Here is a 16,597-nt window from a genome sequence, read left to right as displayed (position 1 = left end):
GCGCAAAACAGCGATTTTGCAGACATTAACGGACGAACACAAAGCTATACTTTCATTACTATGCTGATGACACCCAATTGTACATGCCGATAACTGCTGGTAATGTCATTCACAAAAAATCTTTGGAAGATTGCCTTGCATCAGTGAGATGCAAGGCAATGGTTTATGGTTTTGCCTTTTTATTGTGTTTTAAAAATTTTAATTCAGTTTTTTCTGTTTTTATTATGTTGTGTGAAGCGCCTTGAGATGATCTCAACATGAATTGGCGCTATATAAATGAATAAATTTGAATTTGAATTTGAAAGCTAAAAGTTGGATCATGGTGTCAAAATGCCGCTGAGGAAATAAAGCCAGCGAGAGGAAGCACCGAGGCAACTGTCCAGGAACCCGTGGTTCAGTTCTTGCTGGTCTGGTGCATTTAATGACTCTAGAACACAGGTGAACAGCAGCCTGGTGCACAGTGCACACCCTCCGGACTGTACTGGATCGTCTATTTTTGGACTGTGTTTAAAAAATGTGACATCATGAATGGATGCTGTTAATTGAAAACTCACACTTTATAGGGACCGAGTGTTAGAGGGCTGGAGGTTTGGACCAAACCCATGCCTAAACGTGCACCAATGTGGCCTTAACATGGCGCTACATGGATCATATGTGGCGACACGGGCCATTCGAGGCTGGACGGGTCTCAAATAACAAGTCAGTCATGGCTCACTAGAGGCTGATAACCTGGCACATGTGAGGTACAGAGATGCACATAGAGGCTTCTTCATAGCGGATATGTAACAAATTAAACGTGGATCATTCTTCAAATAATCGCTGACACACCCATGCTGTCATGGCGGGTGGCTGCCCAACCCCAGGAGCGGGTGGACCCACAATACAAACTCCCAAACCAGGCTTTGAGGTACAAGTCATCATGATTAGGCACAAGCAGGGTGAGGCAAAAACGCAGTCATCTCCAGGCAGGGGTCTGAGGCACGGACAAACACTGGCATATAGGCTGAGGCAAAAAGGCGGTCAAAAAACACAGAGCAAGGAACTGGTACACGGCAAGACTAATCAGGACAGAGAACAACAAAGGCTGGAGAGTGTTCTGGAAGCGACAACAATCTGGCGAGGGACTGTGAGACTGTGAGGGTTTATACGCATGTGGACAAATTAGGAACAGGTGGTGTTAACAAGATGCACGTGAGAGGAAGGATCCAGAAAGAGGGCGTGGCTAATGAACAAAGATACTATGTGTGCAAGACAGTGAGGGAAGAGAGTACAACGTGGAGTGGAGAAAAGTCAAAGATATGTGAACATGTGCACAGAGCGTGAGAGAAAGGAAATACAAAGCAGACAGAATTAAAGTGAGAGACAGGGACACATGACAGGTGCAGAGAGAACATAATCAGATGTAAGTGAGGGATGAAGACATGAAGGCAGGTGCAGGGTGTGGAGTGAAACAGAATTCAGAGGGGCGTGAGGAGAACCAGGGAACTATGAACAGAACATACTATGGCTGGAAGCAGACTAGACATGAGAACTGATTGGAAACAAATACAAGAGCAGAACTAGACTAGGAAAACAAGGTGATGAATGAACTATAAGAAGAAAACAAACTACAAGAAAAACAGAAAGCAAAACCCCAGTATAAAGCATAATAGATAACACAAATGAGAAAATACATGGATGATAAACTAATGATCAATAATGCAAACATAACCTGACAGAACAAAACTAGAATGGAACTGGATAATGGCAACAGAATAACAAGAAACAAAGTAACAAGAAAAACATAACCGAATAAATCCCAAAGAAAACAAATATTAATAAATCAAAGCCGAAGCAGACCAGAAGCAACAGAAAAGAGGAAAACAAGGAATCAGCACCCTGACCCTGCCAAATCCCTGACACATGCATGGCTCATTATTCATGACTTATTATTCGGTGGGACCGAGGCTTTAGACACAATCTGACCACTAGGAGCAGTGGAATGCCACAATCTAGTGCCCGGGAACAATCTCCAGATGTAGAGACATTGACCTGGTCATGGGCACAGGGGGAGCAGACCCTAAATAAGCATGTTTATTGATTGTGGGATGAAATCGGAGTGCCTGGAGGAAACCCACACACGGTAAAAACATGCAAACTCCACACAAAGGGTGGAAAGCGATCCCACGACCTTTTCTAGCTGGGAGGCACCAGTCCTAACCACTAAGTCACCATGCCATCAAAAGACTAGAGAAGTAACCTGTGTCAGACTGGTGTCCTGTTTAGGTGGCGTTGTAGACTCTCTTCCACTTCACACAATGGTATACACTGATAACCACCAGCACCAAAGGGCCTCAGGGCTTATATGGAACTTTAGTTAATTTTCTTCTTGAGAAGGTAAGCTTACCGAAGATATTGATGTACTGCCATTTCGTTGAGAAAGAGTTATTATTAAACAAGGCATACGTGACTTTCAGGGCACTTGGTGCACCTCCTGGCTGCTTCAATTTTAATGGTGAAATTTTATCCTGTAATTTGTCTTCCAGGGTTTTTTTTTTTTTTTCCTTCACTCAGTTATGTTTTTACAGCAGGACTGTTTGAGCTTCACCAGTAGGAGCTGTCTAAGTTCATCCCCTCTCATTCCCTGTTAACCTCCTGCTGTAGGCAGCAGTTTGCTGGCACGGTGACTAAGCCTGATGTCCGGCTGTAGCTGTAACAGGTGCCTACATGTTGCCTGCTGGCATCGTGCCGCTGTGCAACAGCAGCCATCTTGGCAGCGAGTTCAACCCTCATGCCTGAGCTGGGGTGGATGTAATCTGACTAATCTGAACCTGTGTGCAGCTGCCAATCAATTTACTGCTTATTTACTGCAGCCCTACACTGTGCAGATGTTGCTGTGCATTTTCAGTTTTGGGAAAGAGTTGAAATTCTGGCAGACAGTCAGTTTCAGATTAGACTGCGCTTGCCCCAGTGCAGTCATTTCAGGAGCGTACTTGCATGCACACACACTTTGGAAGCTGTCTCTGCTTTAATGTCAGATCCATCAGCCAAAAACCCATCCACCCCTCCCACATACGCACAAACACACACTCACACTACCACCCGCTGCACCCTCCCCACGCCAATGCACCTACTGCCCCTCAAGCCTACTGTCACCCCTTGCACCCAACATCTCCTGCCCCCGTCTCTCTCTCACACACACACACACACACACTACACCCTTTTTTCCCATTTGAGATGCAAAGCTCGGGCCGAGGCGAGCCGTGCATATAGTCACAGTGGCAATCTCATCTATGTCCAATCTGTCATGCCACTGCCTTTCATTATTCTCCCGCGTGGGGGGAGAGATAGCGGCGTAGCATATTTTATGGACAGTGGAGAGAGAGAGAGAGAGAGAGAGAGAGAGACTGATTGGAAAATAAAGGGGGAGAAAGATGCCAATATGTAAGGGTAATGGTTAGATATGAGGGGGTCCCTCTCTGGCCAGAGGAGAAGTGTCACTCGGCTTCATTCGTATGTAGGTCAAGGCGACAGACAGGCAGATGTGAGGATGAAAGCTCCCGGCATATCTACCAGGCAAATGAAGTGATGAAATTATTGAAATAGAGGTTTGGGGGCAAAGTAAGGAAAAAAACGAGAGGGATGGGAGGGAGCGCTGGTCAGTGCCATCTCTTCTCCATTAAAAATGGACAGCCTGAGGGCCTGGGGGGATGGGGTTTGGGGAGAAGGATATAGCCATTCTTCACGGCCACTCGATGGTCCCATAAAAATGGGATGGTATGCATGCACGCACGCCATTCTTGTTGAATATGGAAGAGTGAGGGAATGCACGGGGCTAGATGAAGCGGTGATGGAGGGAAGGGTGAACGCGTCAGGGTCGGGTATTGTCTTCTATCACCTCTGCTGCCTGGCTGATTGGGTGACTGGTGTCTCTCTGCTCAGAGCTCTGGAATGATTGGGTCCTAGCCATCAGAGGATGGGAGCTGGCCACTTTTACATACATACATGCATCAAGGCCATTGTCGTGTAGTGCGCGTTCATGCCTGAACATGCAAATGAGATCTCGACGTGCCTTTGATTTGTGTTGGTGTCCGCGCGAGTACGCGTGGCAATTGTGCGACTTCCAGATGTCAGCGCAGCCTCACTTGGTGTCTGTCATTGAGACAGCGGGGGTGGGGTTAAGGTGACCTGTTTTAAATATAGACAGTGTCACGACAACATGCCCAGCTCGACTTATAAAACACATTTGCATACCGTTTTTCCTCTCATCCCTTGCTTTCTCTCTCTCCACCCCCCTCATCTCTACCGTGTGACAGGCAGAGCAGACGCGTCGTGTTTTGCCTTTGTCTCAGCCGTTCAAATGTAAAAAGATGTCATGTCAAGGCTTCCTTCAACACACACAAAAAAAGGACACGCATTCTGCTTCGTACCTGGGCGAATGGTGCAAAATACAAATCGGGCGCGTGGATGTGATGAAGGGCAGCACATGAAGACAAAAAGGTTCCCTGTGACACAACGTCAAATGATAACAATGCCGTTAAGACGCCTGTCAGGACAGTACGTCTCCACTAAATAACACTGTGACATGACGATTAAATGACATAAAGATAAACACGTCTTTGCATTTTTTTGTTGCACAGCTCGCCCTTCTTGAGAGTTTGTGTGTGAAAGCCTCGCCAGCCTGCCCTTCACTCTCAGTGCACACTTCACTCTGGCAAACTAATTAATTATTCTCCTCTTCATCCACCTTTATTCATCCATTAGTTTTTTTTTTCTTATTTACAAAGAATACACATCACATTCTTTCAATACCTTTCCATCTCTCCATCTGTGTCTATTCATTAGGAATTCAAATTAATCAGTATTTACTGTAGCGCTCGTCAATTCTGCTCTCAAGTGCAATTTCTATCAACAAGGTTGAGTGGGCTTTTGTTTCTCATAGCCAATTGCAATAAAACATTCTCTCTTTGTCCCTCCATTTTTTTAAAAGATGTTCAATTGAATGCATCTTCTAGTTTGCACCATAAGGTTGAATTGACATTCTTCCACAAAGCAACACTAGAAGGACTTTTCATTTGACATCTGAAAAACTTTGAACTGAGGGCGCCAACAACAGCTGGGAAGTAAATGGTCACATTTACTATTGCCTGAATTGCAATAGCTTCTTTGTTTATCTGTGTTTTTACAATCATGCACATATACACACATACACACACACACACACCCACACACACACACACATACACACAAATCCACACAAGGCAAATGGTTTGTGCCTTGTTCCTGAACACCTCCATCAGTTTTGCAACTACAATCACCATTTATTTCCATGAAGCTAGACCTGTTGAAGGTCGAGATCCTTGGGGCATTCTGGATGAACTAGGATATACTGTACATGCAAGTAATACAGCTCTAAAATGAGTTCCTATCTAATGGTGTGAATTGCGCTGTGACACTACCCTAAAAACAACATAAATCCCTTTGTGCATAGTGTGGAGTCGAACACTGCTCCAGACATGAACCAAGTTGAAATTCTGTGACTAAACTGATGATTGATACATTAAAACGAGTCCCTTCGGTTGCTCCCTTGTTTGCACTCGGGTCGCCACAGCAAATCCAAGGTGGATCTGCATGCTGAATTGGTACAGGTTTTACACCGGATGCCCTTCCTGATTCTATATATATATATATATATATATATATATATATATATATATATATATATATATATATATATATATATATATATATATATATATATATATATATATATATATATATATATTCTGTTATTATGTATTCATAAGGTTTGAATCTTATTTTTTCATTTTGCTGAATAAATCAAATTTTTCTCTTGATGGAAGTGGAATATTTGTTTTCACTCACTCATCATCCACTCATCCAGGGTTGCCCCCCCCCAGTATAATATTGTGTTCACATGTGTGTAGCCTCCCGTCACTCGGGAGGAGCTCGGAGTCGAGCCGCTGCTCCTCCACGTCGAAAGGAGTCAGTTGAGGTGGCTCGGGCATCTTTACCGGATGCTCCCTGGACGCCTCGCTGGAGAGGTGTTCCGGGCACGTCCCACTGGGAGGAGGCCCCGGGGAAGACCCAGGACACGCTGGAGGGACTACATCTCTCGGCTGGCTTGGGAACGCCTTGGGGTTCCACTGGAGGAGCTGGAGGAGGTGTGTGTGGTTGAGCTCTGCCCCCGCGACCCGACTCCGGATAAAGCGGAAGGAAATGGATGGATGAATGGATGGATGTGTGTAGCCAAACTGTAGTGTGTGTTTCGATCTGATTTGATCTGAGGTGGACACTCAGAGTGCTTTACCTCAAATTTACAAATTCACACGTTCCATGCACAATGTTCAGCTGCACAGTGGGAAGAATTTAGTGTTTAAAGACCTTTCTCAAGGGGACCTTTGTGATGGGAATGAGGGTGAGGCAAGCGTGTGCCTTTCAACTTCTTCACATACGTTGCTGTCGGTCTGAGTGGTGGAATAAACCTACGACCTCTTCTTTAACCTTCATGTCACTTCCTCTTATACTGTGTATATCGTTAATATGACAATGTACAGTATGTGTTGTGTTTGACTGGGTGATTTTTTTTTTCTTTTTTAATGGGGTGTGGGGTGGGGGATAAATATCCTCCAGATGGCACTGAGGAGCAGAATTAAACCTCCACTTGTTTCCATTTAACTTATAGCTTCTTGTTAACATATAGCTACCTGTTTTACACTGCAGGATCATGTTTAAAATACATTGTATAACACATGATTAAATTTTATGTTGCAGCATCAACACTGACAAATGAAACTTCTGTGGATCTTAGTGCCATTGAGTACTAAAATGGGTGATTATTTTTCATAAACCTTGCCTGAAGCACACCAGCTATAAATTCTCAATGTATGCTGGATTTTCCTGATTTACTGTATGTGAGCTAATGAAAATGTTCAAATACTGCACTTTTCAAAAACTTGACTGCAGTTGCAGGAAATGTTACACCTATTCTATGAAATCCAATGTTGGTAACTTGAACAGAGAAGAGAAAAAAACTTCTTTCAGATTAATGCATGAGTGCACGCTCAGTTGGATGTCGCCATGTCCGTGTGCAGATGATGCCTGAGTGCCACACCAGTCTCCACCCTCTTGTGGTTTTGAATTGTGATTCATCATCTCCTGTTGGATGATTAACCTAACAAGCTTGTCTTGATGGGCTGCTGCTGGGAAACTGAGATTTGGTGTCTTTCCTGTTGTCAGGCAAACAGTCTAACACTGCTCCACTCTGCTGCATGGAACATGGAAAAAAGTGACCAGCTTATTGAATCCAACTCACTGATCATAATGCTGACATCCTTATTTTCAGAAGGCCAGAGAGTTCGAAAATCAATTAGGTTTCAATAGAAAAACATAACCCTAACTCCATTGGGCCTTCTGTTTGTTGGACCTTCTGAAAACAGGGAAGACCCAGACAGGCAGTTTGTAAAAACTGAATTGGATCTTGCAAGAAAGACATGTGTGAGGGAAGCCACTGAGACACCCAAACAATGCTGAAGGAGTTAAGCCTGGTGCACACGACAGGATTTTAAAATTGTCTTTAGGTTTCCAAAACCTGAGAGACCACACACGTGAAGATAAAAAATCATAGATCTAACAGGTTTGGTCGTACAGTGTGTGGTGTTCAGCCACACGACAACAGCACCACACACGGACAGATTTCACACACAAACATTCACAGGTCAGACAGGAAATCTCACAAAATCTCTTGAGATTAAACGTGACTTCAGAGTAAACAAATGGAGATACTTTGTGGACTATTTAAAACAGAGGGAAAAAAGAAAAAAAGGTGTTCTTTAAAGGAGTGGATACAGCACGACCACCGGACTTACTGGTAAGTCACAACAGCTGTTTTGATATTATTTTCCACTACATATGTCCGTCACCTCGCTTTCTGATTGGCTGCATGTCACATTCTGCAGGCTGTGTGCTCTTTTTGGCCAGAAGACACAACGCACACTGCGATATCGGGCCAAAAAAATCCAACATGTTGAATATCCTCGATTTGCGATCGGAGCGCTCCTGAGGGCCTTGCGAGCAGATCAGAGTGCTCTGAACACACCACACACGACAGGAATATCTGATAAGATTATCTTTAGTGTCATCACGATTGTCGGGGCATCCTTAAGATTGTCAGAAGGGGAAGATCGGGTCCGATATCAGCCTAATTATCCTGCCGTGTGAACCCGGCCTTATGGGCTTCTGTGCTTGTGACTGGAACAAAAAAAATGTGTGCAACTTTTGTGTGTGGCATAGACAAAGATTTTGTTAAAAAGAAAACATGACGTTTGAGCCTGGATTTGACCCATTTATTTGGATGAAATTCCTTCTCTGATGTATAAATCTTTGAAAGGTGGTGCAACAGAAATATGTGTCTTTTCACAGTTTCTTCAGTTACAAAAAGTGTATAACTCAACAAGAACAACAATAATAATAATGATAGCCTAAGCCTACCTAGATGTAACATACAGTACTATACTGTCTGCTTAATATATGGCTGTGACGCTACGCACATTCTGATTGGCTAATTTCCGGTCTGATGCCATGACAGTTGGTCCAGAATGCATATTGCCTTCATTACAAATCAGAAAGCTATAAACACGATTATAAAACCAAAATTTGCAAATCTGTAAATTTGCGTGTTTATATAGAATAGTCATATAATAAACAAATGATTAACCTCGCTTTCTCAGTTAATAATCTTGTTATAGCTTAGTGATTGATGTAAAAGAAACCAAAGACATATTCAGTGAGTTGAACATGTTCATGTGTCCATTCCTGATTTGTCTAGTGATGAACCATCAATCTATCCATCCATCACCATTTCACTTAACCTGCATATCTTTGGAAGTAGGAGGAAGCCAGAGCAGGCAGAGGGAACCCACACAAATGAGGGAAGCACACGCAAACTCCACACAGAAAGGACAAGGTTGTAAGGAATCTCAAGACTTACTTGCTGTGAGGAAACAGTGCCAAGCCACCATGCCAGCCCAAAATGAGAAATAGTTCTGGTATTTACTTTGATATTTAGTTTGCCCAGGTGCATCTGGGCTCTGAAAATGAAGAGTGTGTATGAAAATGTCTGCAATTCCTAAATGATTAATCCAACACCCAACAAATTTAAGATGACAGTCTCCATACAAAACATATTTCAACCATTCCAACTCAGTATTACCAGAAACATGATATGTGTCATCCAGATGAGTGTATCCATGCTCATCCTTCAACACCATATGGAATCATTCCTATTTTATAGCTGTCCACTGGTGTTTACTTACCTCAAACTGGCAACACTGTGTTAATGCACTTCAGTCCATGGTAACACCATAGGTTACTGCGTAGAGGATGTCATCAGTGACATAACTGTAGACAGCAGTACTGAGGCAGATTATTGTGCAGCTGTTATTGTGTTGACTGGAACTAAATGTTAATACCATCCACATATACATTTAGTTTACAGAATATAATGCCAAATGATAACCTAAGATTAATCCAGTAAGACAATGTTAAGATAACTGAAAATATCAAATCATATTTGTTTTCTTTTTAATATAATTTATTTATTTATTTAATCATTCATTCATTTATTATTTTCCACTGTTTTCATGCATCTATCATGATGAAGCTGAATCAGAAAGGGTAAAATGATGGTTAGTACTAAATTGATCCTAACAATATACTGGCATGAACTGAACCTGAAGGCAAAAAACAACATTACTCCCTCTTCCCTAACCCCCTCTCCCCCGACGGTGGACTGGACGCCTGGATGGATGCCTGGATGGACTCTTGTCAATTGTTGTTCTGTTGTGTTCTGTATTGTAACCTTTTTTTGGTAGAATGGCCTAAGCTGTGGGTCACCCCTTTCAGTCTGGTCTGCTTGAGGTTTCTTCCTCAATATCATCAGAGGGAGTTTTTCCTTACCATTGTAAGGAACTCAACATGATTGTGCCACCTTTGTTAAAACCGCACTCCCCCCAAACACAGTCACCTTGGTTCAATAATTACCTGCGTGACCTCAAGCATAAGGCAAGAAGTCTAGAATGGAAATGGCATAGTTCAAAATTAGAAGTATTCCACCTTGCATGGCGTGATGCTATCTTAGACTATAAGCATGCACTACTGGCTATAAAGTGGACCTAGTACTCTGATTTGATCAACAAAAACAAGCATAACTCAAAGTTCTTGTTCGACACGGTGGCAACACTTATTCATGGACAACCACCTATAGTTCGCTCTCCTTTTACCGCACAAGATTTCCTGGATTACTTTGAGAAGAAAATAGAAGACATTAGGTTAAACCTATCCCAGCATGCCTCAACCCAGCCACTACACCCTGCTATTGAGGTGGGCGCCATGACTGAGGTATTACCTAGATTTACAGAATTTGAGAGTATCTCTCTAGGCATGTTGATGAAACTCGTAACGTCAACAAAAGCACAACCTGTTTATTTGATCCTATACCAACAAAACTGTTTAAGGACCTGTGGTCCACTCTAGGGCCGACTGTGCTGGAAATGATTAATCTCTCATTAACTTCTGGATCTGTTCCTAAATGTTTCAAATCTGCAGTGATTAAACTATTATTTAAGAAACCTAATCTTGACCCTAGTGTATTTAAAAACTATTGGCCGACATCAAATCTATCATTTTGCTCTAAAATTCTGGAAAAAGTGGTGTCACGGCAGCTCGTGGACTATCTTACTGAGAATAATCTCTTTTAGCCACTGCAGTCTGCTTTTAGAAAATATCATTCCACAGAGATGGCTCTCACTAAAGTGGTGAATGATCTGCTTGAAATGGATTCGGACACCACTATGTTTCTGGTGCTGTTAGATCTCAGTGCTGCATTTGATACCGTGGATCATGATATTCTACTTGATAGGCTGGAAAATCATTTTGGGATTACTGGGAGTGCCCTTGCATGGTTGACGTCATACTTGACCAGTCATTCTCACTGTGTTTTGTATAGTAACACTACCTCTAACCTTAGTGACATGAAATTTGGGGTTCCCCGGTGGTCTGTCTTAGGCCCCCTGCTTATCTCTCTTTATATAGCACCCCTTGGGCACATATTGCGGCATTTTTGGATTACCTTTCACTGCTATGATGATCATACTCAGTTATACATGCAGATAACTGCTGGTAATCTCATTCACATAAAATCCTTAGAAGATTGCCTTGCATCAGTGAGAAGTTGGATGTCTAGAAACGTCTTATTTTTAAAGTCTGATGAGACTGAAATGATGGTTCTTGGTCCAATGAGACATCGGCATCAATTGGACCAGTTAACGCTTAGCCTAGGCTAGTGTGTCACCCTGACAAAGTGAGGAACCTTGGGGTAATTTTTGATCCTACATTATCCTTTGACCTCCACATTAGAAATATTACTAGGACTGCTTTCTTCCACCAGCGAAAAATAGTGACAATTTGTCCCATGCTGTCTATGGCTGATGCTGAGACTGATTCATGCATTTATCTCTTAGATTGAGCTACTGCAATGTTCTATTTTCTGGTTTTCCACAGTCTAGCGTTAGGGCTCTCCAATTGATTCAAAATACTGCAGCCAGACTTTTGACACAAAGCAGAAAGCTCGACCACATTACACCCACTGGCTTCCTGTCCCAGTGAGATCAGATTTTAAGGTTCTACTAGTCTATAAAATTGTTCACATACTGGCACCTCCCTACCTAGCTGACCTAATTAAACTCTACATACCGGCCCGGGTTTTGCGTTCTCAGGGTGCAGGACTACTTTGTGGTTGGCAAGGTTAGACCTTACTTGTGTGAAGTGCCTTGAGACAGCTTTGTTGTGATTTGGCATTATATAAACTAAATAAATTGAAATTGAAATTACCATTGCAGTTCCTTGCTATCAGTGTACTGTGTCGTATGCAAATTAAGGGCTACCATGGACAATGCCTGGTATGGCCCTTTACTCGTCCTCATTGGAAAATAACCTTTTGGCCTGTGAAAGGTTTGCCTTGATGCCAAGCTGAAAATCCACACACCTAAATGAATATTGATATGTTCGTGTGATAGGGCCAGTGCAAGTATAAACCATGAAGGCATTCATTGCATCCTCTTGACTGAAATTCCATTAGCTTATTAGTGGAGGATGGTACTGAGCAGGTGAATACTTAGCCTTGTGGTACAGGCTACATGAGTATGCATAGAGACACTGTCCACTTAAAGCATGCTCTGCAAACTGGTGGCCAGCTTGAATAATTCATGTATCATGACTTGCGTTAACTGGGCTTTAAAGGAGTGTAGATTGTTTCTGTTTGGATACTATCTCTATTTTAAAGTGAGTTAGGTTGATGATTGTTATATTTTCCCACCAGCAAGGTGTGTGTACAGCAGTCAGGGACTTGTACAGTTGGACAAAATGAGAAACATAATTGCAATCTAAATCTGCATTTTTGCAAACTGCAAATCAAATTATCTTCTGGACTATAATACACCACAATACTGCCTAATTACTGCTGTACATGAACTGTTTAATCTGTAGACAAAAGCAAATGTGCTAATTTTAAAATGTTGGAAGTGAGCCACAAAAGTACAAATGTATTGATTAGGGCCCCTTCACACACAGTATGAATGTGGTCAAATTGCACATGAATTGTGCATGAAGCAGGAATCGTATGCAATACGTGTAAAATCATAGCTGCCTCTAATGCCTCATACACCTGGTACTAAAACTATTTGTGCACACCAGCGGCTGAATGACAGAGTGTGCCCTGTGAGAGGCCATTCGATGCCTCTTGTGGCAGGTGTCGGCCAAATAACAGGTGAACATGAACATCTGACACTGCACTTAGAAAATGTGTGGCCATTCACTTTATTAGCACAACAGTCAGCAGACAATCACTTTTGAGCTGGCGGTGAAATTTGTCTGTGCCCCCATGACTATGGAGTTGCTGAGTACACATGTGGCATGCCAGAGTGTCGGATCCCCTACAATACGTGTGCGTGTGTTTCTCGTGCTCCCCCCAACAAGTGCGTGTGTGTGGTTCGCACCCCCCCAACAAGCGAGGCGCCTCTCATCTGTTCATAGGGTGTCACCATGGTCTGTGCGGTAAATGGACAGGGGGCATGGCTGGCTGTCAACAACAGGAGCTGTTGACAACTCTGGTCCTGGACGTCACAGCTGCAGAACACATACCATCTTTTGATGGACACCCACGTGTGTTTGCTTGCTGTCCTCACGTGGAAATACATAAAAACATATATTGCTTTTGTGGCGGACTGGAGAGTGCGTACATTGACGGCTGCCTCAGCTACAATGGACTGTCAGTTCATGTGGACATGCAGCAGGTGATCTGAATGTCAACCACTTTCACTCATGTATCAGCAGAAATCTGCCGTAACAAATGTCGTTTGGTCAGCTATCATGGCGCTTTTTTGTCTTTTTAAAAAAAAAAAAAAAATCTGTTCATGTCCTTGTTGATTTCAGGCAGTGATGGTAGTACAGTGGTAAAGTTTCTGGCTGACAATCAGAGCTTTTGCACATTACAGGTTTGAATACCATGGGTGGCATGTATTGTTTTTTTCACAGCAGCTGCGTGATGTGGTTACACATGCTCCAGCTGCTCAATTTCAGTTTATTTCATTTATATACAAATCACAACAAAAGTTGCCTCAAGGCGCTTCACATAAGTAAGGTCTAACACCTTGCCAACCCCTCGCACTGTGGTCCCACTGCGACAGTTTCATGCACGCTCGTGCATGACACCATCGCATGCACAAAACTGTTGCAGTGGGTTCATTCACGCCTGCCCGTCGGCTTTATGTTTTCGTGGTTTGCTCATATGAGGTGTTCCACCGTGATTCACACTGATTTCTACTTTTTCGTACTATGTGTGAAGGGACCCTTAGAACCTGCTAGTAATATTATCAGCAAGGAGCGACCACAGTCATTTTCAAAATGCCTTTCCCTTTAAGGGAAAATTAGGGTTTTGTGATATCAAAATATTTTAAAGGAGTCATACTGTGCAAAATAGGTTAATCATGTTAGTTTTAAATATGATTTTGTTTCATGTGACAGACGTCCAGGGCTCACAATTCCATATTTATATTGAAACTCTGTGTTTAAGCAAAAAAAAAAAAAAAAAAAAAAAAAAAGGAAGGAACAGAAAAAAAAATGGGCTTGAAACAGCTTGTTTTAATTTTCAGTGACATTTGCCACAGACATTGCATTCGGACAACAATTTATATGATACAGTTTAGTTAGTTAGTTGAAATCCTGCTGACTACTGCCTACTCTTGTACTCATTGGTAGACTTCAAGATCAGAATTTTTGTGAGAGATTGCACACAATCTGTATTACAGACTTGAAGATATGGATGGAATTCGTGACCTGAATGGAATGTGCAAATGTTGTTGCAAAACGACCCTGAAAGCTGCCATGATTGTGACAGAGTCATTAATGTTCACAGGTTGGAGGTTAGAATTTCATCTGAAATAGTCACTGATTGGTGGAAATTCCTGGATATATAAGGATCTAAGAAAGCAGGTTGTCATAGCTCTCAGGGTAGACAAGGAGGCATTTGTACTTGACACACCAAATGTGGTCTAGTAACTCTCAGCCTCCTGACACAGAAACGTAACCACTGTGTTTCACGAAACCTGCACTTTATCTGACTGTAGTCATGGTATATCATGGAACAGTTGTGACATATGATTCTCCTGCACTCTCTGCTTGGAACATATATGTTTACCGGTCATATAAGCCTGACCCTCTTGGCAGGATGTTGGACATCTCCAGTACCAGGGCTCTGGTGGCTGAGCCTGCAGTCAGCCACAAATCATCAAGTTTCAATGAAATTGCAAAGGCAGTGAAACAGTAAAGTGTAGGGACACCTGGAGCGATGTCATATTGGAGCAGAACTATGGGTGGAGATGCTGTTCTCCTGGCACTGCAAGCAATCATTGCTTCCATCTGGAAAACATGTTTCAAACCCACAGACTAGAGGAAAATATTTTTGTCCCTCTCTGGCAAAAAAGTGTGATTGCCTGGATTGCCACTACTATAGATATATTAAATTGCTTTCTGTAAATAAATAGTAAATGGACTGCATTTATGTAGGACTTTTCAAACGCTTTTCAAATGCATCAAACGCTCAAAGCACTTTACACAGTAATCCTCACATTCACCCCAATGTGAGGGTGCTGCCATACAAGGTGCTCACTACACACCGGGAGTAACTAGGGGATTAATGACCTTGCCCGACGGCCCTTAGTGATTTTCCGGTCAGGCTGGGATTTGAACTGAGGATCCTCTGGTCTCAAGCCCAACGCTTAACCACTAGACCATCACCTCCCCTGTCCAAGCCAATAAAAACACTCGAGCCGCTGGTTTCCACAAGCTTACTAAATTACTAGTTCATTCATGCATTGGACAATTTAGAAGCCAGAACACAGATATTCTGCCCCCTCTGAACTCATTGTACTTTTGCATAGGCCTGCTATGATGTCCAGTGACTTGTTGGGGATCCCACAAATTATCAGGAGGTCCCAGCATAGAAATAAAAAAATTTATATATATGGTTTACATCTCTGCTGTGAAGAGAGACTGCTCTGGACACTGAGCATTATGCAATTTCAAGTGAATTCTGTTTGGAATTGTCCTTGCAAGCACCTGTCCCACCATGGACAGTAGTGGAATACCCCAATATTCCTTGCAATTCATGCAATCGCTCTTTCCTTTCAAGAGTAGGATGACATGCATCTCCCTAACCCTTGCCATGATGCATATGGTGAATGAATGCATGATGAGGTGAAAAACCTTAAAGATTCTGGCAGTCCTGGCAAAAACTAAGATTTTTTTACCCTTTTTGTATGAATAGTAAAAGCCCTTTTGCAGTCTGTGTCCTCACTGTGTGCATCTTTCTACATAAAATAGGCCTAAATTCAGAAGTGGCCATCTTTGTGACAACTGAAGAAAAAGTCATTCATTATCAACGTTGGGCAGATTTGATGAGTTAATTGATTGTGCTTGTTTCATTAAGTTTGTTTTGTGGGTTGGATGAGCTGCATAGAAACAGAAAAAGAAATCTGACATCAACACAGACACCGACACTGTGGAACTGTACAAATAAAATATTCTGTTTAACGTCTCACAAATCTAATAGAGTTTCTTAAAGTCTTGAGCAAAAAGGTGCATCACACCTGGAAATAAAGTGAACAAACTATTAGATCAAATTAGTAACCCGAACCTGGTGTGGATTAATGGACCAGTTTGCATGGGCTGAAGACCAGTGGCCCAAAGTCTCCTGGACCCCACATTAACGTCCAACAAAATGTTTGAAGAATACACAAAACAATATGAACACAAAATCACAATATAACTCTAAAAAATAAAAAGCTGTCACATGCCACTACCATCTATCACACAGATTTTATTAAGGAGTAACAGTTAAGACAGTCTGAGGTATGCACACAGGAGCCTACAGCCACCAGTTTTTGAACCCCAGAGAAAACTCTGCATATGTAGGAATGATACCTTGAGGATTTCCATGTCAATCCTGCAGATCCCTTGAGCTTTCCCTGCCTTCAACTGTTTT

This window comes from Thalassophryne amazonica, chromosome 13, assembly GCF_902500255.1.
Source record: "Thalassophryne amazonica chromosome 13, fThaAma1.1, whole genome shotgun sequence".
Taxonomy (NCBI): domain Eukaryota; kingdom Metazoa; phylum Chordata; class Actinopteri; order Batrachoidiformes; family Batrachoididae; genus Thalassophryne; species Thalassophryne amazonica.
This window is presented reverse-complemented; position numbering follows the sequence as displayed.